At 38.6% G+C, this 24699-nt stretch overlaps 1 protein-coding gene across 12 annotated transcripts in view; it reads left to right on the top strand.

Moving 5' to 3' along the window:
• Nucleotides 1–24699, top strand: part of FARS2 (phenylalanyl-tRNA synthetase 2, mitochondrial) — a 537420-nt gene that overhangs the window by 27355 nt on the left and 485366 nt on the right. For 2 of the 12 annotated variants that reach the window (XM_047858229.1, XM_047858222.1), the window contains exon 2: nucleotides 23685–23771. The exons of the other annotated variants lie outside the window; for them this stretch is intronic. The gene's annotated coding sequence lies outside the window, so the exon portion shown is untranslated. The remainder of the gene's footprint in view (nucleotides 1–23684; nucleotides 23772–24699) is intronic. 12 annotated transcript variants of the gene reach the window in all.

Below are 24699 nucleotides of genomic sequence, written 5' to 3'. Positions count from 1 at the left end.
CTGCGTCTCCCGGAAAGAGGACCATGCCCCCAGTTAGCTGTCAGACCAGTGGCCAGATGCTGTTGCTCCAAGTCTGTGTGGGTTGTTTGCCCTTGGCAGAGATCACGACAGCTACCCTCAAGTGGAAGCTGCTGCACTTGTGATGGCAGTGTCTTGCTTACCGCGTAAGCAGTGGCTTGGGAGAACACAGCTAGTTAAAATTCACCATAATTCAGAAACCCCACTTAAGCCCATTTTTCCCCTGCTAAGAAGTAACAAAATTAATTGCTCTTTCTGTTCCTGCCCCCTCAGAAGTTGGTACTTCAAGAAATGAAATGACAAAAAAGCAGGTGATTTAGAGGGAGAAGGAGAGCTGCCTCGGATAATATATGGACTGTTGTCTAACTTCCCCATTGGAATAGATTTGGTGTCAGTGAAATGCTTTGCTTGGTGTTTGAGTTTAATGAGGCAGCTGCAAAATGCACTGAAATCAGTTTCTAGAGCATGCTAAGCCCTTCCTTCCTGAACACTTTGGTTCTTCAGTTCCCTCTGGAAACTGTTTCTTTTTGAATGGCTAATCTTTCTAATCTCAGCCTGAATATTACTTCCTCAGGCAGAACTTCCTTGACTGCTCTTTGTCTAAACGTATGGTCTCTACTCATATTTTTTAGGTTTCTATGTATGGCCTACCTAAATTATTAGTTTTACTCATGGCCATGCGTGATAATCAGCACAGTGCCAGTCCTGAATCAGGAGCTCAGCAGCAAACACATGTTGAGTGAACGAATGAAATAAAATGCTGTGGTTGCTTCAGAAAAAGGCACTTAGTATCCAGAGGAGATCTGTTCAGTAGACTTTCTGTGGTGATGGAAGTGTTTTCCATCTGTGCTGTGGAGTATGGCAGTCACCACCTGTATGTGGCTCTTGAGCACTTGAGATGTGGCTAGTGCAACCGAGCAACTACCTTTTTTTAAAGTTTATTTATTTATATGTATAGAGAGAGAGAGAGGGAGGGTCAGAGAGAGAGAAGGGGAGAGAGAGAACACCAAGCAGGCTTCACGCTGTCAGCACAGAGCCTGACGTGGAGCTTGATTTCCTGAATGTTGAGATCATGACCTGAGCCGAAATCTAGAGTCAGATCTTAACCAACTGAGCCACCAGGCACCCCCTGAAGAACTACATTTTTCACTTTATTTACTTAATTTAAATTTAGGTAGCCACATGTGATTATTGGAGGGTGTATTAGCACAGTTCTAGACATGCTTTTATCTGCCTTTGACATTAAGAAAATATATATATTAAAAAATTTTTTTTCATGTTTATTTATTTTTGAGAGACAGAGAGAGAAACAAAGCACGAGCAGGGGAGGGGCAGAGAGAGAGGGAGACACAGAATCTGAATTAGGCTCCAGGCTCTGAGTTGTCAGCACAGAGCCTGATGCAGGGCTTGAACTCACAAACCATGAGAGCATGACCTGAGCCGAAGTCACATGCTCAACCTACTGAGCACCCAAGTGCTCCTACATTTAAAAATATTAATATTGAATACTATCCCTGTAACCATAGGTAATTGCTGAAGCTGAAAAGGCCTCCTAAAAGCAGTACCATGTGCACAGTTCATTTTACAAAACTTAGTGTGTTTTATGGTTTACTTGAGATGTAGAAGATCTTATGTCCTCAGTGACATTCTGTGATTCGGTATTAATATTACATTTTCTTCTGTTCTTTATTTCTTATTTTTTATTATTTTAATTGCACTGTATCAATTGACTGGAGCCTCCTGGGCTTTAGTTTGGGAGAGGACTCATCAAGGAATAAGGGTTGGGTTTCTTTGCATTCAAGCCTTCTGCAGCCTCCTTTGCCTGGCTGTCCACTGTCAGCAGCTATATGTAACAGTTGTCTTATGACTACATAGCATGGATCTGTCTTGGAAGGTAAAGTGAAGAGTAGGATTAAAAAGAGGAAGAATAAGAATTAGCAGAGTAAACTTAAGTAATACATTAGTATTTTCCAAATGAAGGTAGGATTTAAAAAATTATCAGGATAAACTTTATGATTAATATATTCGAAGCATCAAATTTAATCTGATTAAGCAGTAAGCTGCTTATGTTTTGTTTATATTGTCTTTTTTATTGAAGTACAAGTGACATACAATATTATTAGTTTCAGGTGTGTAGCATAGTGATTCAGCAGTATGTGCATTATGAATTGGTCACCACAACAAATCTATCTACCGTCTGTCACCATACAAAGATTTTACCCATTATTAACAATATTCCCCATGCTGTACATTATATCCTCGTGCCTTATTTATTTCATAACTAGAAGTTTGTACCTTTTAATCCCCTTACCTTACTTTGCCCATTCCCCCATCCACCTCCCCTGTGGCAACCACCACATTGTTCTCTTTTCTGAGTCTGTTTCTGTTTAGTTTTGTTCTTTTGTTTTCTAGATTCCATGTATAAGTGGAATTGTGTGGTATTTATCTTTCTTTGTCCTACTTATTTCACTTAGCATAATACCCTCTAGGTTCATCAGTGTTGTTGCAAATGGCAAGATTTCATTCTTTTTTATGGCTAATATTCCATTATATATTCTAAATCTTCTTTATCCATTCATCTATCAATGGACCTTATCCATTCATCTATTGATGTACCCTTGTTTCCGTAACTTGGCTATTGTAAATAGTGCTGCAGTGAACATAGGGGTGCGTATATCTTTTTGAATTAGTGTATTGTTTTTCTTTTTCTTTTATCTTTTTTTGGTAGATACCCAGAAGTGGAATTCCTGGATTGTATTGTAGTTCTACTTTTAATTTTTTGGAGAACCTCCATACTGTTTTCCATAGTGACTGTATCGTTTTGCTTTCCTACCAGCAGTGCATGAGAGGTATTTTTCTCTATACCCTCATCAACACTTGGTATTTCGTATCTTTTTGATAATTGCCATTCTGACAGGCATGAGGTGGTATCTCGTAGTTTTGATGGCATTTCCCTGATGATTAGTGATATTGAACATCTTTTTATGTGTGTTGGCCATCTTGTATGTCTTCTTTGGAGAAATGTCTGTTCAGGCCCTCTGTCCATTTTTTAATTGGATTTGTTGTTGTTGTTGCTGTTGTTGTTGTTACTGTGTTGTGTGTGTTGTTTAAACATTTTGGATATTAATCCCTCATCAGAATATCATTTGCAGTTACCTTCTATTCAGTAGGTTGCTTTTCATTTTGTTGATGGTTTCTTTCACTATGTGAAGCTTTTAGTGTGATATAGTTCAGTAATTATTGTTTGTGTTGCCCTTGACTGAGGGGTCAGATCTAAAAAATATTGCACTGCCTATCTTTTCTTCTAGGCATTTTATGGTTTATGGCCTTACATTTAAGTCTTTAACTAATTTTGAGTTTATTTTTGAGTATGGTATAAGAAAGTGGTCCAATATCATTTTTTTTGCATGCAGTTGTCCTGTTTTTCAATCACTATTTATTGATGAGATCCTCTTTTCCCTATTGTATGTTTTCACCTCCTTTGTCATAGATTAATTAGACCATAAAAACATGGGTTTATTTCTGGATTCTGTTTTGTTCTATTGGTCCTTATATTTCCTTTTTTGGTGCCATACCATACTGTTTTGATTATTAGAGTTTTGTGGTATAGTTTCAAATCAAGGAGTGTGAAACCTTTAGCTTTGCTCTTTCTCAGGATTGCTTTGGTTTTGGCGGTCTTTTGTGGTTTCATGGAAATTTTAGGATTCTTTGTCCTAGTTCTGTGAAAGATGCTGTTGGTATTTTGATAGGGATTGTATTGAATCTGTAGATTGCTTTGGGTAGTATAGATATTTTAACAAAATTAATTCTTCTAATTCATGAGCATGACATATGTTTAAAGGTCATGTTTCATGAAAGATTTCTAAAAATTGTAGTTATGTGTATGTATATACATACATACAATAAAATTTATCATTTTAATGATTTTATGTATACAGTTCAGGGGCATTAGTACATTTATATTGTTGTGTAACCATCACGACTGTGCATTCTTTAGAACTTTTTCATCTCCCAAACACTATCCCTATTTAACAATAACTCCCCATTCTCCCTCTCTCTAGCCTCTGGTAACTATTATTCTACTTTCTGTCTATATAAATTTGATGATGAATTTTTAAATTCTTGCTCAAAGTCATTGTCCAAACCAATATATAATACTGATACTTATGTGTCTATAGGGACACATTTTATTTTATTTTTTTAAGTATTTATTTATTTAGAGAGAGCGCAGGAGGGGAAGAAGAGAGAGAGGGGATCCCAAGGAGGCTCTATACTGTCAGCATGGAGCCTGATGTGGGGCTCAAAATCACAAACTGTGAGATCATGACCTGAGGTGAAACCAAGAGTCAGATGCTTAACAGACTGAGCCGCCCAGGCACTCTGGGATCACCCCTTTTAAAACGACCTTGACCGGGGTGCTTGGGTGGTATAGACAGTTAAGTGTCTAACTTCAGCTCAGGTCATGATCTCGGATTTGTAAGTTCGAGTGCTGCATCAGGCTCTGTGCTGACAGCTCGGAGACTGGAGCCTGCTTCAGATTTGTGTCCCCCCCTCTCTCTCTGCTCCTCCCCCACCCACATTCTCTCTCTCTCTCTCAAAAATAAACATTAAAAAGTTAAAAAAATAAAATCATCATGACCTAACTAAATTCATTAATTGCCATATATTAGGATGTGGTAGGCACTTCTTGCTAAGGATCTGAATCCATCCAATTTAGCTACTGCTCCTAGCCATCACTAACCTTACTTGCTTGTCCTGGAAAGATAATTTTTTCTCATTTAAAAAACAAGAACTCTAGAAAATTACTTTTAAGTGACAAGCGGTAAAATTAACTTCTTTGCATATGTGTTGTCATGTGCTTGGTACTCCAGACTTTTTATCAGTCTCCTTTGAGAAAAGCAAAAAGAAGCAGGGGACAGTTATTTAATGTTTGTAATAGCTACTAACTGAGTATGATACCATTGCGAACACTGGGCAACTGTGTAGAATAAGCACATCCAAACATGGGGATTCAAGATGGCTTTTTAGTCTTTTAATGAGCAATAGGAGTTTGGAGAATTTGAAGGGAAGTGTTGCCTTCACCAAGTGACTTGCTCTTTATTGCTGTGGGCACATCACCATATTCAGAAGACTAAGGAACAAAGCAGAAGATGCAGCTCCAAGGGAGAGGTTTACCACTGGCACAGGTGCTTAGAAAAAATCAGCAGAATGGGCATAAAGAACCACCCTAAAAGAAACACACAGTTCTGTTGTCACATCCTGAATGTACTTTAGGAAACATTTCCTGAGACTGGTGGCCTTTGCAGTGGGTGCTGAAGGCCACAAACCATCTTAGCTTACGCGTGTAAGGAGGAGAGATGTGCATGAAATGGGGTGTTCCTGGTGGAGGAGATCACTAGAATTTAGGGAGGGATGGGAAAAAGCAGCAGTAGTTCTGGTCCTTGAGAGCAGTTTTGTTCAACTGGAGTGTAGGGTACAGTCCCTGGGAGGGAAAGGGCTTGGGCCTGTGGAGAGTACTGTGATAGGCCAACTGGAATCCAGGTCTTTTGAAGCTTAATAAAGTTGTGCTTTAGAAGGGTAAGTCCAGGCATAGTGCATAAAGTATATCAGAGAAGGTGATCATTTCAGGAGGGAGGTGGTTAAAGGCTGTTTAATTATTTTGGAGGAAGATAACAAGGAAGATAACAACTAAATTATGTTAGTTCTGGCGGCGGTGGATAGGAGGGCCAAACTGGCAGAAATGTGAAGATAGAATTCACAGTCCTTACCAATGGACTGACTCTGGGGAATTAAGCTGAGTAGGAAGGTCGAGAGTGATCATAGAGTCCCTGGATTGTAATGTATTTCATATAAAATTCAAAAGTGTAAATGCATATATTATGAAAAGTAAGCCTCTCTCCTGTGTTTGTCCCTAAGCTCTTACTCCTATATACTTTCTTATATATGTGTGTGTATTTACATAAGCTATGTTTATATTCCTGTTAAAAATGTTAGCTACCCTGCACAGTAATCAATGTCTTGCTTTTGTCATTCAACAACATATCTTAGAGATATCTTATGGCAATACAGGTAGAGCTGCCTTATTCCTAATTTACTTTGTCCCCAGTTAATAGAATGTATTTCCTGTCTTTGGCTCTTACAAATTGTTTAGGGAATATCTTTGTTCATGCATTATTTTGCACACATGCCAACAAATATATCTGTAGATTTAAATTACCACAAGTGGGATTGCTGAATGAAAGGATATGTGTGTTTTCAATGTTGATTATATTGCCAATTGTCTTCCACAGAGTTTTTATCAGCATGCTTGTTTCTTAGACCTTCATAATAGTATGCTATCAAACAATATAAAATTCCCCAATCTGTAGATTAAAAAATATCTGATTGTCATTTTAATTTACATTTCTTTCTGAGTGAGATTGAGCATCTTTTCATAACTTTCAGATGCATTTGTAATTCCTTTTTGGGGAACTTTCTGTCACTTCCTGATTCCCATTTCTCTATTCAGAAGTTGGGCTTTCATGGGATGCTTATAATGGTTTCTCAAAAATCATAATTCTGGAGTTTTGGTGTATTTATTGGCATGATATTAAGGCAATAGTTATCCCCTTTTTTAAGAGTTTGTTTTAATGAAGATTGTCACATGCCATTTGAGTATCTGTGGGGCTGATTATATGATTTTTCTCCTGTGATCATAGGGTAAATTAGAGGACTAGATTTTCTATTTTGATTTATCCTTGAGTCCTGTGCATAACAGGCACCCACCACCCCTTTTGGAATAGTATTTTAGTGGTTTCTGGGTTCTGTTTGTTCATGTTTCATTTGGGATTTTTGCATATATTCCGTACGTATCTTATTCATCAAGAAACAGCTTTGCTGAGATCACTGATAACCTCTTAGTGGTTAAATTACCCCTCACCTCATGTACAGTCTTGAATCATCTTCACTTTAGTGGTGGCATTTCATACCCTTACCAGTGTTTTCACCTTACCTTCTTAAAATGCTTTCCTTTCCTAGCTTCTGTGATAGTAGGAACTAAGGTCTCCACTCCCTAATGGATTCTCCTCATAGGAGAATCTGTCTGCCCAGAGCCTTCCTCTTTGACCTTCTTTCAAGCGTGACATCAGCACTAATGTGGACTGACCTCTCATATATCACTTAACATGCCCATCTGCACATTTTGCCATCACTACACACACAGTGTGTCTAACAGAAACTCATTCTTCACCCTCACCCCAAATCAGCTTCTCCACTTGATACACTTTCTTCTGTTTATTGTAACATCTAACATTTTCTTTTTTTAAAGTTTATTTATTTTGAGAGAGAGAGAGAGAGAGAGAGAGAGAGAGAGAGAGAACGAGCACACAAGCAGGGGAGGGGCAGAAAGAAAGGGAGAGGAGAGAAGAATCCCAGGCAGGCTCTGCACTGTCAGCACGGAGCCTGACACGGGCTCAAACTCATGAACCACGAGATCATGACCTGAGCTGAAACCAAGAGTTGGACACTTAAACGACTGAGCCACACAGGCTTCCCACAACTAACATTTTCATAATGATCCTGGCTCTGGCATATATTGAGCACTGCTGTATGCCAGACCCTGAGACAGGGAAAGTGGGAACAGGGAGGGCAGGCTCTCATGTAGATTTCTTTTTCTAGAAACTTGATATAATGGAGAAAAATACATTGTTTGTAAAGGTGAAGGGGTAAAGAAGTTGAGGGAAACATGGTTTGTTTGAAGTGAGGAAGCAGTCAAGGTGGGAAGCATCAGATGCAAGTATCAAAGAGGTTAATGGGAGCATTGCTTGGGAGATAGCCAATGGAATCAGTAGGCAGAAGGAGAAGAGAAGGAAAGGAAGAGCCATAGAGACTCTGAGAGGAGATACGTTGGGTACAAGAACATGAGGTCTGGGTTAATGGAAGAGATGACATTTTGTTCTTGAATATTTTTAAGTTCTCTGAAAATTTTTCTTAGTGTGTCTATCTGTATTAGCAAAATCCTGCTTTCAGCTACTTTTGATAGACTATTGAACTCTGTAGAGGGCATGAAGGACCATCCAGGGCTAATCTTAGCATGCTCACAGTTATTCCTTGAATTTAAGGCTCCATCTGCAAGTACATTTTTGTTGTTGTTCAGGGAAGTCTGCTTTTTTGGTTCTTTTAGCAGTTTGGTTATCTGGAGCTCTGGGGCAGGTAGGGAAGGAATTAATGTCTCTCCCAATGCCACTCATAGCATTTAGGCCATGTTTGAATATCTTTCTTAGCAATGGTATCTGTGTGTGGGGGGCAGTAAGCCACCATGCACTCCCATGAGCAGTCCCCCAGCCTCCTGATGGAGGCTGTCCTCCCCCAGAATTCCTGATGGGCTCAGAGTGCTGCCCCTTTTCCCTCCAGTTGTTTGCCCTGATTAAGAAAGTTCACATATGGGGAATATGGTTCTTACATTTTTCTCTCTTTTCTGTTCCTGCTCTCATTCACCTGCTTAGACCACATCCATTCCTCCTCTTGCATGATAGCATTTCAAGTACTATGAAATTGTGTATAAAGCATATATGCTCTGTGTGTGTGTGCGTGTGTGTGTGCATGTGAGAGAGAGAGAGAGAGAGAGAGAGAGTGCACGAGAGAGGGAATAGTTTCTACATGTTAAATAATTGCCAATTTAATTCTGGTACTGCTTGAGAATCTTCCAGAGAGTAATAGACCCCTTCTGGGTATTGTTACACCTGTGAGCCCTGAGTAGGGAAAGCTGTGCTTGTGGGTCTGAGTCTGACTCTCTGGGTCCACCTGGTAAGCTCTGGCAAGGAGGTGTCTTTATGTAAATAAACTAACAAATTCCGTCCCTGAAATTAGCCTGGCCTGGGCCTGGTGTAAGCTAACGGATGGGGACATTCAGTTTTCTGTTTCTTTTTGCATTTTCATCTCCTATATTTCATCTCCTAACTTCTTCCAAAAGAATTTTCTAGAGTTGACCTATATTCTGGCAATGCCATTTTCTTCTTTGGTGGACCTTTATAGTATGCCACAAATTCTATTATCAGAAATAGCTCTGTTTATATGAACCTTCAGATCAAAACCTCTTCCAGAAGAAACACTGTTAGTACAGATGGCTAATTCTTCAAGACAAGGAGCTTACCCCAGCCTCATGTGGTTCCAGTCCCCTTTCTCGGTAGGTGTTTTATGATCACACTTTTGGAAATTGTGCAGGTGTTCACTCTTCTGAGGGCAGGGGACAGGGATGAGTAGCAATGTGTTCACAGAACCCTCCATTTATTAGAATATGTGACCCAATTGTGGGTATCTGTTTGGTTCTCCTATAATATTTTCTTTCTATTCTTTTCTTGTTTTCTTTCTTCCTCCTGCACAGCCTTATTCTCAGAGCTCTCCTTGTATTTATCAGGGAGTGTCACCACATCCAACATGTTCTTTCTCCTTGCTTGTTGGCAATGTCATAGTTTTGACTGGGTGACAAAGATTTTCTCCTCTGAGTTTTGCTTTTCCATCTGTGCTGAGCCAGTGATTGTCATATCTCGTCCAACCATCTGTCCTGAGTTTTTGCTATCTTCTTTTGATGTTTCTAGTCAACAGTTTGGAGGAACTTATTATGGTGCCTTATTATTGGCCTATTGAGGGCCAGCCTGACTTTGTCTATTGTGCTCTGAACTCTTCTCACCAATTACATTTGCTGATACTATAGAATTTGATGACAGCCATCCTAAGACACAGCCATGACCTGTGGTTTTGAATATAAGTAGCCTGATTCTCCCATTTGTGCTGTTGGGGGGCACTGTTGACGGTGCTGGCCATATGTGGGCGTGGGGGTGGGGTGGACAAAAGTCCCTGCTCTCCTACAACTTACATTCTCCTCTATGAAGTTTTTAGAACATACTCTTAAAAGACAGAGAAAGAAAAATGGCAGTCTGTTGGATTTTAATACACAGATGAGAGAAAATAGCTACTGGTCAGTCTGTGCTACTGATTTTAAGCAACACAGTTATTGAGTCTGTTTACTCTTTCATCAAAATGGTGCTGATTTTAGGCAAGTTGTGAGACCAATATATACTTAGCAATTCTTTGAGCTACTTGGAGAAAGTGTTCAAATGAATTAAAGGTTACTGTTATTGTAGCTGTAAATAAACCTCCGTATGATATGTATATTTGTTATATTCCACAGTAGATAAAACTATTAAGTTGTACAATTTTACTTATCTCTCTCTATATGTGGCATCTATGTGGAATAATAGTTCTTGTTTCCCTCTCCATTATAATAACTTTTACTAATGGATCTAGGCATTGCACTTACATTTATATATACAAGAGAGATTTTGACAGTGTATGTAATATATAGCCTAAAATAAATAACTGACAGTCACAGGAATATCATCATGTTTAAGTCCCATGGAGGTAGCAAAAGCATCCAAGCCATTTATTCTAAGTTGAAAGTTCTAAGATGTTTAACTCTCGATATTATGGAGTATATTTACCCCATTTGTGATATGTCCTTCACAATTGACATGTGCTTAGATGTGAAGAATATTGATGGTTCATTTTAACAGCAATAACTGAGTTATTAAAAATGTAATAAAATTTGAATAAAATATTTTGATGACACATTTAACATATTACCCAAACCAAATTCCAGATTTAAGTCAAAGGAGAAGGGATTATGTTTGATTTTAATCCTTAAAAGTTTAAGTACTCCCTAGTTGTTACCATTGCCGTACAGACTGGGAATGATAGACTGCTTATGTAGTTACCAAATTAGGCACTAGTTTGAATTCTTACATTGGGGAAAATCCAGAGGAGCCAGAATGCTATTCTTTTGTGCTTGGGTCCTTTTTAGAAGCTAGTCAGAAAGTGTAAAATTTTCAAGATCATTATTAAATACAGTTGACCCTTGAATAACATGGATTTGAACTCTGCAAGTTCACTTCTTCATGGATTTCGTACAGTAGTGTAATGTATTTTCTCTTTCTTAACGATTGTCTTAACATTTGTGTCTCTAACTTGCTTTATTGTAAGAATACAGTATATGATAACATATAACACAAAATGTGTTAATCTACTATGTTATTGGTAAGGTTTCTGGTCAATGGCAGACTATTAGTAAAGTTTTGGGGATATCAAAACTCTTACATGGATTTTCTACTTTGTGGAGGTGGGGGGGGGTTGGTGCCACTACATCTCGTGTTGTCCAAGGGGTTAACTAATGTTGTTTTTAATTAATTAATTAATGTACTTACGTATGTATGCATTTATTTATAGGTAACATTTTTTTTTTTTAATTTACATCCAAGTTAGTTTGCATATAGTGGAATAATGATTTCAGGAATAGATTCTAGTGATTCATCCCCTATGTATAAAACCCAGTGCTCATCCTAACAGGTGTCTTCTTTAATGCCCATTACCCATTCAGCCCATCCCCACACACACAACCCCTCCAGCAACCCTCAGTTTATTCTCTATATTTGTTCACTATATTATGTTTTGTCCCCCTCTCTGTTTTTATATTGTTTTTGTTTCTCTTCCCTTATGTTCATCTATTTTGTATCTTAAATTCCAGATATGAGTGAAGTCATATGGTATTTGTCTTTCTCTGACTAATTTCTCTTAGCATAATACCCTCTATTTCCCTCCATGTTGTTGCAAATGGCAAGATTTCATTCTTTTTGAATGCCAAGTAATACTGCCTTGTATATATATACCACATCTTCTTTATTCGTTCATCCATCAATGGACATTTGGGCTCTTTCCATACTTTGGCTACTGTCAGTAGTGCTGCTATAAACATTGGGGTGCATATGCCCCTTTGAAACAGCACACCTGTATCCTTGGATAAATACCTAATAGTGCAATTGGTGTGTCGTAGGGTAGTTCTATTTTTAACTTTTTGAGGAACATCCATACTGTTGTCCAGAGTGGCTACACCAGTTTGCATTTACACCAGCAGTGCAAAAGAGATCCATCCTCTTTCTCTTCATCTGCTGTTGCCTGAGTTGTTAATTTTAGCCGTTCTGACAGGTGTGAGGTGGTATCTCATTGTGGTTTTGATTTGTATTTCCCTGATGATGAGTTCCGTTGAGCATTTTTTCATGTGTCTGTTAGCCATCTGGATGTGTTCTTTGGAGAAGTGTCTATTCATGTCTTTTGCCCATTTCTTCACTGGATTATTTATTTTTTGGGTGTTGAGTTTGATAACTTCTTTATAGATTTTGGATACTAACCCTTTATGTGATATGTCGTTTGCAGATACCTTCTCCCATTCCGTCGGTTGCCTTTCTGTTTTGCTGATTGTTTGCTTTGCTGTGCAGAAGCTTTTTATCTTGATGAGGTCCCATTAATTCATTTTTGCTTTTGTTTCCCTTGTCTCTGGAGCCGTGTTGAGTAAGAAGTTGCTGTGGCTGAGGTCAAAAGAGGTTTTGAGGTCCTCCTCTAGGATTTTGATGGCTTCCTGTCTTATATTCAGGTCTTTCATCCATTTTGAGTTTATTTTTGTGTATGGTGTAAGAAAGTGGTCCAGGTTCATTTTTCTGCAAATCGCTGTCCAGTTTGACCAACACCGTTTGCTGAAGAGACTGTCTTTTTCCATTGGATATTCTTTTCTGCTTTGTCAAAGATTAGTTGGCCATACATTTGTGGGCCCATTTCTCGGTTCTCTATTCTGTTCCATTGATCTGAGTATCTGGTTTTGTGCCAATACCATACTGTCTTGATCATGACAGCTTTGTAATACAGCTTGATGTCTGGGATTGTGATGCCTCCAGCTTTTTTTTTTTTCCCCCAGGATTGCTTTGAGTATTCAGGTTCTTATCTGGTTCCAAATATGTATGGAAATTTGTATGGTTCCAAATTTATATGGTTCCAAATTTTAGGATTGTTCTAGTTGTGTGAAGAATGCTGGTGTTAATAGGGATTGCATTGAATATGTAGATGATTTTGGGTAGTATCAACATTTTAACAATATTCTTTGAATCCAGGAGCATGGAATATTTTTCCATGATTTTGTGTCTTCTTCAATTTCTTTCATAAGTTTTCTATAGTTTTCAGTGTATAGATTTTTCACCTGTTTGGTTAGGTTTATTCCTAGATATTTTATGGGTTTTGGTGCAATTGTAAATGGGATCAATTCCTTGACTTCTCTTTCTGTTGCTTCATTATTGGTGTATAGAAATGAATTGATTTTATATTCTGCTACTTCGCTGAATTCATGGGTCAGTTCTAGCAGTTTTTGGTGGAATCTTTTGGGTTTTCCATAGAGTATCATGTCATCTGCGAAGAGTGAAAGTTGACTTTGTCCTTGCCGATTTGGATGCCTTTTATTCCTTTGTGTTGTCTGATTGCTGAGGCTAGGACTTCCAGGACTATTCTGAATAACAGTGGTGAGAGTGGATATCCCTGTTGTGTTCCTGATCTTAGGGGGAAAGCTTTCAGTTTTTCTCCATTGAGGATGATATTAGCAGAAGGTCTTTCATGTATGGCTTTTATGATCTCAAGGTATCATCCTTCTATTCTTACTCTCTTGAGGGTTTTAATCAAGAAAGGATGCTGTATTTTGTCAAATGCTTTCTGTGCCCCTGTTGAGAGGATCATGTGGTTCTTGTCCTTTCTTTTCTTGATGTGATGTATCACATTGATTATTTTGTGGATATTGAACCAGGTATAGATCCCACTTGGTTGTGGTGAATAATTCTTTTAATGTTTTGTTGGATCTGATTGGCTAGTATCTTAAGAAGTTTTGCATCCATGTTCATCAGGGAAACTGGTCTGTAGTTCTCCTTTTTAGTGGGGTCTTTGTCTGGTTTTGGAATCAAGGTAATGCTGACTTCATAGAATGAGTTCAGAAGTTTGCCTCCCATTTATGTTTTTTGGAACAGCTTCAAGAGAATAGGTGTTAATTCTTCTTTATATGTTTGGTAGAATTTCTCTGGAAAACCATCTGGTCCTGGACTCTTGTTTTTTGGGAGATTTTTCATTACTGATTTTATTTCTTTACTGTTTATGGGTCTGTTCAAATTTTCTATTTCTTCCTGTTTCAGTTTTGGTAGCGTATATGTTTCTAGGAATTTGTCCATTTTTTCCAGATTGCCCAAGTTATTGGCAAATAATTGCTCATAATATTTTCTTATCATTGTTTGTATTGCTGCAGTGTTAGTTGTGAGCTTTCCTCTTTCATTCTTGATTTTATTTATTTGGGTCCTTTCGTTTTTCATTTTTATCAAACTGGTAGGGGTTTATCAGTTTTGTTAATTCTTTCAAAGAAGCAGCTCCTGGTTTCATTGATCTGTTCTACTCATGGTTTGTTGTTGTTGTTTTTGTTTTGATAGCTTTGATTTCTGCTCTGATCTTTATTATTTCCCATCTTCTGCTCACTTGGGGTTTTATTTGCTATTATTTTTCCAGCTCTTTTAAGGTGAAAGGTTAGGTTCTGTATCTGAGACCTTTCTTCCTTCCTTATGGGTGGAAGGTGGATTGCTATATACTTCCCTCTTTTAAGATGAAAGGTTAGGTTCTGTATCTGAGACCTTTCTTCCTTCCTTATGGGTGGGAGGTGGATTGCTATATACTTCCCTCTTATGACCACTTTTGCTGTGTCCTAGAGGTTTTGGGTTGTGGTGTTAATAATTTTCATTGGTTTCCATGTGTTTTTAAATTTTTTCTTTAACTTCTTAATTAACCCATTCATTCTTTAGTAGGATGTTCTTTAGTCTCCAAGTATGTGTTGTCTTTCCAAATTATTTCTTGTGGTTTATTTTGAGTTACATTGTGTTGAGGTCTGAAAATATGCATGATATGATCTTGATCTTTTTGTACTTGTTGAGGGCTGATTTGTGTCCCAGTGTATGATCTTTTCTGGAGAATGTTCCATGTGCGCTCAAGAAGAATGTGTATTCTGCTGCTTTAGGATGAAATGTTCTGAATATATGTGTTAAGTCCATCCGGTCCAGTGAGTCATTCAAAGCCATTGTTTCCTTGTTGATTTTCTGCTTAGATGATCTGTCCATTGTTGTAAGTGGGGTGTGAGGCCCCCTACTATTATGGTATTATTGTCAATGAGTTTCTTCATGTTTTTGATTAATTGATTTATATAGGTGTGTGCTCTCACATTGGGGGCATAAATGTTTACAATTGCTAGATCTTCTTGGTGTATAGTCCCCTTGATTATGATATAATGCCTTTCGTTATCTCTTGTTACTGTCTTTATTTTAAAATCTAGATTGTTTGATATAAGTATGGCTACCCCAGCTTTTTGTGGCTGTTAACATGATAGATGCTTCTCCATCTCCTTACTTTCAATCTGAAGGTGTCTTTAGGTCTAAACTTGGTCTCTTGTAAACAGCATATAGATGGATCTTGTTTTTTAATCCCTTCTATCGTGTCTTTTGATTGCAGTGTTTATTCTGTTGACATTTAGAGTGAGATCTGAAAGATATGAATTTATTGTCATTGTGTTGCCTGTACAATTGGAGTTTCTGGTGGTGTTCTCTGGTCCTTTCTAGTCTTTGTTGCCTTTGGTCTTTTCTTTCTTTTGTCTCCCCTCAGAGAGTCCCCCGTAAAATTTCTTGCAGGGCTGGTTTAGTGGTCACAAACTCCTTTTTGTTTGGGAAACTCTTTATCTCTCCTTCTATTATGACTGGTAGCCTTGCTGGATAAAGAATTCTTGGCTGCATATTTTACTGATTCAGCACATTGAATATATCCTGCCACTCCTTTCTGGCTTGCCAAGTTTCTATGGATAAGTCTGCCGTGAATCTGATCTGCCTTCCCTTGTAGGTTAGGGACTTTTTTTCCCTTGCTACTTTCATGATTCTTTCCTTGCCTGTGTATTTTGTGAATTTGACTATGATATGCCTTGTTGATGGTCGGTTTTTGTTGAATCTAATGGGAGTTCTCTGTGCTTCCTGGATTTTGAGGTCTGTGTCTTTTCTCAGGTTAGGAAAATTTTCCACTATGATTTGCTCACATAAACCTTCTATGCTTTTATCTCTCTCCATCTTCTGGGACCCCTATTTTTTGGATGTTATTCCTTTTTAATGAGTCACTGAGTTCTCTAATTCTTATATCGTGCTCTTTTGTCTTAGTTTCCCTCTTTTTTTCTGCTTCATTATTCTCCATAAGTTTGTCCTCTATATTGCTGATTTGCTGCTCTGCTTCATCCATTCTTGCCACTGTGGCAGCTATTGAGATTGCATCTCAGTTATAGCATTGTTAATTTTGTCCTGACTAGATTTTACTTCGTTTATCTCTGCAGATAGGGATTCTATGCTTTTTTCAACCATAGCTTGTATTCTTATTATCGTGATTCTAAATTCTGGTTCACACATCTTGCTTGTATCTGTGTTGATTAAGTCCCTGGCTGTCATTTCTTCCTGTTCTTAATTTTGGGGTGTGAATTCCTTCACTTTTGTCATTTTGAAGGAAGAAAAGGAATTAATAATAAAAAAATTAAAAATTAAAAACAACACAAAAAATAAAGGATGTGATATCTTAGGTGTGTTTTGGTTTGGTTGTTGCAAGAAGGTTCGTAGAAGAGAGAAAAAGGGAAAGAAAACTTAAAAGTAAAAAAAGTAGGAAAACATTTGAAAATTTACAAAAATGAATACTATAAAATATAATAAAATTTAAATGATTAAAGTAAGAAAAAATTATTAAAAAATAAAAATATAGTAGAAAAAAATTTAAAGAAAAATGTTTTTTATAAAATGGAGAATAAAAATAGATTTTTCTCTTTCTGTATTCAAAATAAGAAATGAGAAGAAAAGGAAAAAAATTGAATAGAAGGACCAGTAAACAGAATGAAATATGATTGAAATTACATCCAGTTTCCCCTAGAAGTCAAACTATGAACCACTTTATAGTGTGCAAACTAAACAGGCCTAGAGACTTGTGGTGTTTCTCTATATCATGGTTGGTGCATTTGGATGTGGCTTGGTGTAATGGCACCTTTATCCCCTAGATGGCATTGTTTAGTTCACTGGTGTGGATTGTTGTGGTTTCTTTATGTGTGTACACACATGCGGGGGAGAGGTGAAAATGGCACCACCCATCTACCTAGTCTCTAGCATCAGAACTATATGTTCTCCCCGATTGGCAATCAAGCATCACTCTTAGTCTCTGACTTGTGGCCACTCCCTGCTTCTGCATTGTCTGCAACTAAGTTGTCAGCCTTTCAAGTGGCACCTCCCTCCTGAGTTTTATCTCAGATGGGGCTGTGTTTCCAAACCCCTCACTTTTGAAGGCCCTGTGGCTTTGACCCATGCAAACCCACTTGACCCTCTTGCCGATCAGTGGTTGGGTGCTGGCTCATCCCTAGAAACATTCATATGACTGCAGTGTTGCAGATGCCCAGTGACTGCGGCTGGTTGCCCGCCCCAGAAAAAGTTTGCGCTGTAGTGTAGCAGTAGCGTTTCAGGGATTATGGTAAAGCACAATACATACCTGGCACGCAGCTTCACCGCCCCCCCCCCCATTGTCCTTGTTACAGCGACAGCAAATGTGGCTGTTCTCTGGGGTCCACTGGGACCTCTCCCTGTGGGGAGGCCGCACAGCTTCTACCAATTGTGCTCTCAGCAGGGGAATCGCCTCTTTCCCTGGGCCCAAGGACCCCTTGGACCTTGCTCTCTGCTCTTGGGGTTTTACCCTTTCCAGCAGATCCATCAGATATCGAGCTGTGGAGTTTCAGACTCTGTGCCCACCCCCCCCCCCACCCCCCGTTTATAGTGCCCTGATGGTATTTAAACCCTCTCCTTTCTCCTTTTCTTTTTTGGTCCTTTATGGGTGTTTCCACTCTTTCTCTCCAGCTGCTTTTGGGGGGAGTGTTTTTCCTGTACTCTTCGTCCTGTCTCTGTCCTCTCTCTCGAAGCAAAAACAGCTCCCTACTCTCTATGGCTTCTCTCTTCCCCATTTCTCCTCTCCACACCACGTACCTGCTGAGTTCTGTGGCTCAAGTTATGCAGATTGTTGTGTTAATCTTCAGATCGATTTTCTAGGTGTGCAAGTTGGTTTGTTGTTGATCTAGCTGTATTTCAGGTAGGAGAGAAGCAGAAAACTGCCATGCTGCTCCACCATGTTGGACCCTCCCCTATAATGGTGTTTATAATGTATGATACTGTTTTGAAAAAAAATTAGAAATAGCTTGCTAAATGTTACATTTCTTAAAGATACAGGAAAATTGAATTTGGATATATCTATGTCATACTTAGAAATCTGGAACTGTTTGAATCTTTTAACACTGTTTTATCTACTTTTCACCAAATTATGGAAAATGACTTTGTGCAGGACAGACAGGGGCAGTAATAGTCCATAAGTTATGCTTTCTTGTATATAGGTTTCTGTAGTCAAGTGGACTTTCTACACAAAGTTGGCACGTTCTGTGGACATAAGATGTGGTATGTCACTGATTGCTATTAAGTTATCACTGGGATTGCAAGTTCCATTGGAGAAAAGAGCATCAAAGTCATTTGGATGTCTTTTATTGACAACTGAAAACGCACATGCAGTGTATTTATTTGCAAACATTTAAAGTTTGAAATCAAGGTAGCCTAGATGAAATAAAATAGTTTTTCTTTTTTTTCTTTTCCCTTAAGTTTATTTTATTTTGAGGGAGACAGAGAGAGGACATAAGTGGGGGAGGGGCAGAGGGAGAGGGAGAGAGAGAATCCCAAGCAGGCTCCATGCTCTTAGTGCAGAGTCCAATGTGGAGCTCAAAGTCACGAACCAGAAGTTCATGATCTGACCCGAAATCTAGAGTCAGATACTTAATTGAGTGAGCCACCTAGGTGCTCTGAAATAGGAGTTTTTCAAGCAGAATGTTGCTCATGTTGAATGTAGTTCAGTCTTTTCTACTTGGATGACAAAAACTTTAGGCTGACATGTTTTGGTGACCTGTGATTGGTTAATGAGATCCAACTTAGTTGGTGATATCCCCTTTCATCCCCTGGGGGTTGATTAAAGAAATTCTGGAATGGAAGCACTGTGCTAGTCTTACATGGAACATTTCTTTCCACATGGCTCCTCAAGAGCATATGCAATATGGAAGAATCTGTATCCTTCTTGCTTTTTTACATTCCAGAAACAGGTGTAGAAATCTTTGTGGTGTGGTGTGTGTTCACCATTGGGAAAAGAGCTTGATAACTATTTCCCTGCCAGGTGCCTAGTTATTTTCATAAGTTCATTCTTGTTGATGTGATCTGATATAAGGAACTTAGTTTTATCTAGTATAAGAAACTGCTGCTTAACCTTGATTCTTTCTTTTATCTTTGGAATTTTAGTAGCATGTTGCTTTTGAACAAATTGACCATCTTCTGATCTTTGTTTCAAAAGCCAGTGCTGCATAAAGTGCTTCTCTGAAGGCAGTGTGCCGCAGGGCTGGGCGGGTCAGTGATAGTGGTTAGTGGTGCTTCCAGCTCCCCAAACCATTCCATTTGGGGGGAAGAAACCTTTGGACTTTTATAGTTTGTAAGAAAATGAAGTACAAGGTCTCTCATAAAAAATGTCATTTCTTCTGTTGTTCTTAGTGTGCGATTTGCCTTTTATCGTTAGAATCAAATTTTGAAAAATTTATTTGGTGAAAAATAAGCCTTATGAATGAATATTCATTCATTAATTTTGCAAATATGTAGTAGCTGAACATACAAATTTAGTAAGATGCATTTCCTTCTTTCAAAGAGTGCTTATTTTATTGGGAGAGATAAAGTCAACATCTCCAACAAAAACCAGTGATCTATAGGCACATGGTGCTGTGGCTGCAGAATGGAGGGTTACTTTACCTGGAAAAGTCGAGTCAGAAAATCTTTTCACAAGGAAGTTCTCAGAATGCACAAGAGTTAATCAGGCAGAGAGTGGAAGGGCTTCCCTTGGGTGAGGGAGCTGTGTTTGCATGGATGCGTACTTCTGTCTGGCTGATGCTCTGGGAGAGGTAGTTGATGGCAACACATGGGGTAGGTCAAAAATTCAGGAAATAAATTATGAAGATAAAAGACGTCAGATTGTTTGGAAAAGTTTTAGAAGAGTGACCTTATGAGACTTGTATTTTAGATAATTTTGACAGTAGGCTGGAGAGCTGGTCAGAGCCACATGTGTTGATTGGAGACAGAGAACTGCACTTGTGTATTTTGGTAATGAGAGATGATTTATGTGAGAAATGATGGGAAGACCTGGACTAGCAGTAGTGGAGGAGATTGAAAGGGAGACACAAATCCTAGAGATTGGAGTTTAGAAGCCCATTGACTGCTTGCATATCAGGAATAAAGGACAAGGACTAAAGGATGCCTTCCATTTTTCTGGATTGAATAATCAGGTGGTGGTTGGTAGCATTCACCCATGTAGGAAGAGCATGAGCTTATATTAGATTTTGGATGTTTTGAGTTTAAGGTGCCTTGGCAACACCCAGGCGGAGAAGTCCTGCATGTGTAAACTGGAGCTCATGAGGGAGACCAGAGATGGAAATACGGAGATCTGACAGAACTTGACACATAATTGGTAACTGAAGTCAGTGGTATTCAAAAGGGACCAAGAATGGTATGTAGTAGATATAGAAGAGAACAGGGCTGAAGATGGGGTCACTGACTAATAGGGATGATTGGAGGATATGAGTCCTTGAAGGAGATTGAGTAGGAGTGTTCAAAGAGGTAGGAGGAATGTCAGGAGAAAGGCCAAAAAAAACTGAGGGAAGGCATGCTGAGGGAAGGCAGTGCCCATGTGACCAGTAATGTCAAATGCTACAGAGACCTCAAGTGAGATAAGCACTGAAAAGTAACTGGATTGAATAACTGGAAGGCCTTTGGAGACACTACTGAAAATATTTCTATTGCAGTGGGACATAGAACCTATAGTTCATTGGGTTGAGGAAATGAAGATAGTATGGAATTAATGTTTAAGCCTCAGTGCCTTCTTAAGAAATAGGGAGATAGACAATGCCAGAGGGGACTTGTAGCTGGATGGGTTTGTGGGTGCTTGTTGTTGTCATGGAAGAAACTTGAGCATTTTTGTATGTTGAAATTAATTAGCCATAATGCTTTGGCCTGCGCAAGCAGAAAGATCCTTTTTCCATTGAAATAGGATATAAGCAAGAAAGATGGATGCCAATGAGGTGAAGATTGAGTGTGTGCTAGGAGAAGAGAAGGTGAGAACTGGAAAGATTGTTACTTGGTCATTCTGTACCTCCCCATAAAGAAAGATAAGTTATTTAAAACCAAAAGAAAGCCATGTGATTTTTATGATGAAGAAACTAGTTTCACTGCATAGAAACTTGGGTGATTTATAAGTCTTTAAACCCCAGTGGAGGAAAAGTTATTACTTAATAATATCATAGACATTCACTTTTATTTAAAAAATCCTGGTAGAAGACAAACTGGAAACTCCATGTGCTGTTTTTTTCTTCTACCAGAGGGTTTACTCAAATTATATTCCTGTCATTGGCATTTTGGAGCTTGAGGACAATAGCACTGTTACAACATGAATTTTTAGAGCCAATTTTGACCACAGTGAAGTGACTTTAAAGGCTGAAGGTCAAGAGTATGATTGATTGGGTGATTACAGTTCCTTTTAAAACAAATTAGAGGTGGCAGGTTTGCCATGGGCGAAAAGTACTGCAAGGAAATGAATCTCATCAGCATTTAAAACTTCTTAGATCATCAGAAAAGAGTTTAACGTTTAAAATATAGACACACACACACACACACACACACACGGGAATGACTTGCATTAGTAAGTCTAGCCTGATTTTTCTGTTAAATAATATATAGGCACAAATTGGGTATGTTTTTTATTTTTAATTTAGGGACTGGAACCCTAAATGTTGAATGCATTTATCAGTTCAATTTATTTACCTTCTTTGTCTTTATATTTGGGGTCTTCTCAGTGATTGGATTTGTGGTTAGTCATTTGTGTTTGGGATTCCTGGTTTAGAAGGAGGCAGGGGTACAAGAAGGAATAAGGACTAGCGTTAGGAAACACTTCCTTCCCCAAAGAAGGGACAAAGCATGGAGAAGGATATGTGGGGGTGTCTCTCATCATGGAGCAAGATGAGATGGTGGTTTTGGAGAACGACTATTTCTTAGGAAACCAATATGTGTTAGACACCCAGCTATGCACTTTCACGTATGCTACATTCTTACAATTATCTTGGCAAGGTAGATATTGAAATTATTTGTAGTTTCAAAGGAAAAAATAAAAGGAGGTGAGAAGATGCCAGAAAAGAACTTTTAAAAGTAACAAAAAGTAGTGATGATGATGATGATGATGATGATGATGACAGTGATTGTTACAGATGAATGTTGCTTCAGTGTAGCCAATTGTGGTGCTTTTATTCTGATATTTTAGAGAGAGAATGTAGAGTCTTTGGCAGAGTGAAAAAGGTTAATGTTGGTTATTAAGCTGGTTATATGAGGGCTAGTTGAACTCTCTACTTTTGTATACTTGGAAGTTTTCATACTGATAGTTTTTTTAAATGATCGAGCAAAGAAGTAAAATAGTCTTGGTTTTGACAGAAAGTGGGAGAACATTTATGAATAGCAGGGAGACTTTCCTTCTTTTTTCTATCAGACATAAGTGACAGCATTAGCCTTTGAACCCATTTTTTGAGGCAGAATTACTGACAATCTATTTAGGAAATGAAGACACTAAAATCAGGGTTTTTTGTTTTGTTTTGTTTTGTTTTGTTTTGTTTTGTTTTGTTTTGTTTTGTTTTATTTAAGTGTGGTCATCTCAGCTTTATGTGTGAAGACTGTGAAGTTAGGTGGTTTCTTCATCTTTATCTGATTGTGTGAAAGTTTTGTCCCAGGGAAGCAGCATTTATATTACCAGGAAGGCCTGGACTGGAACTGTCTCATTGCAGAAGGTATACAGCTCCAAGGGGGGAGGGGATCAGAATGTAATCAGTGAGCATCTATTTCTGTAGTACACAGTAGTGGGGACTGGAAGGAGCAACAAAAGCAGGAAAATAAGATAGTAGCTAATATTTATGGAGGGTTTACTCTGTGCTGGGCACTCTCTATACACTTTACTTATATTTAATCTTTACAATGTCTCTAGAAAGTAGGGACTATTTATTCTTTCTTATTTACGTTTATTTTTGTATTGTGGCAAAATGTACAAGACATAAAAATGACTGTCTTAACTATTCTTAAGTGTACAGCTAAGTGGCATTAAGTACATTCACATTGTTGTGTAAACCATCACCCCATCCCTCTCAGAATTTTTTTGTCTTCCTCAGACTGAAACTCTGTACCCATTAAATACTAACTCCTAATTCCTACCTCTGGACCCTCCCCGCCCTGCCTCCCCTTCCCTCCTCTGCCAAGCCCCTGGCTACCACCATTCTACTTTCTGTCTCTATCAATTTGACTATTCTAGGGACCTCACATAAGTGGAATCATACAATGTGTGTCAATTTGTGACTAGCATATTTCAGCATAACGTCCTCAGGGTTCATCCATGTTATAGTCTGTGTCAGTTTCCTTCTTTGTTAAGGCTGAGCTGTATTCCATTGTACGCATGTGCCACATTTTATGCAATTATATGTCCATGTCCTCTTGGGTTGCTTCTACCTTTTGGCCCATGTGAATATGCTGCTATGAACATGGGTGTAGAAATATGTTTGAAATCTTGCTTTCAGTTCTTTTGGGCATATAGCCAGAGGTAGAATTGCTGGCTCATATGTTTAATATTTTTAGGGACCGCCATACTACTTTCTACAGTGGCTTCACCAGTTTGCATTTCCGTCAGTGGTGTGCCAGGCTTCCTATTTCTCCAGATCGCAGGTAGGTATTATTCTTATTTTAGTATTACAGAGGAGGAAGAGAAGTGCAAAGGTTGAATGGGCTCACACAGCTAACATGTGCAGATCTGAGTTGAACCCTGTAGTCCAACTCAGAACCTTTGTTATCCAGGTAAGATGGGGCCCAGAGAGGCTCAGAGACATGATTAAGGGCACTATGCCTAATAGAGTATCCAAGCCTGGATTCAGACCCAGGCAGTTAAGCACTGTTAGATTTAGTGGTTGGTTTTTCTTTTCTTTTTCCTTGTTTTGTTAAAAATGGTCTTTAAAAAAATTCCACATTTTGTAGAACGATACTAATTTTTGAATATCTCTAAATAGTTTTTTTCTGCCATTCTAAATTTATACTTTAAACTGTTATTTAAAATAACCATCTTAAGAGATGTATGTGGTATGTTCTGTTTTCTTTTTATTCGGATTTCTTGGGCAATATTTTGCCTTTAAATGTTTTGAATAAATATGAAATGATTTTGGTGGAATTTTTTTATACATCTTCACTCTGCCTCCTCCTGCCAGAAAGTTTGCCTTCAAATAAAACCAAGCAAAATTATCTCAAGCCAGATTTAAATTGGGGGAAACGACGAGGGTATGACAGTGAAATTTCCAGCTTTCTCACCAGAGGAGCTAGGAAGTGTACTTATTTTTTTAATCCCCGTGTGTGTTTTGCTAAGAGGTGTGCATTCTCCCTCAGAGAGTAGTCATCTAAGGGGGTGTTGTGGCATTCTGAAAATAGTGCCCTTCCTTGGTAATGCTGGCTCAGGGTGGCCTATCTCCAGAACCTCTCCTGCCACTGCCAGGGAGGCCTCCTGTGAAAACAACAGATCTAGGGGCCTCTTTGACCCTGTTCATCTAGGCAGGCCATCTGGGTGGGTGCCTTCTGTGCTTCATTTTAAGACTGGGTGGCTGGGTGT

The sequence above is a fragment of the Prionailurus viverrinus genome, chromosome B2, assembly GCF_022837055.1.
Source record: "Prionailurus viverrinus isolate Anna chromosome B2, UM_Priviv_1.0, whole genome shotgun sequence".
NCBI classification, from domain to species: Eukaryota; Metazoa; Chordata; class Mammalia; order Carnivora; family Felidae; genus Prionailurus; species Prionailurus viverrinus.
This window is presented reverse-complemented; position numbering and strand designations above follow the sequence as displayed.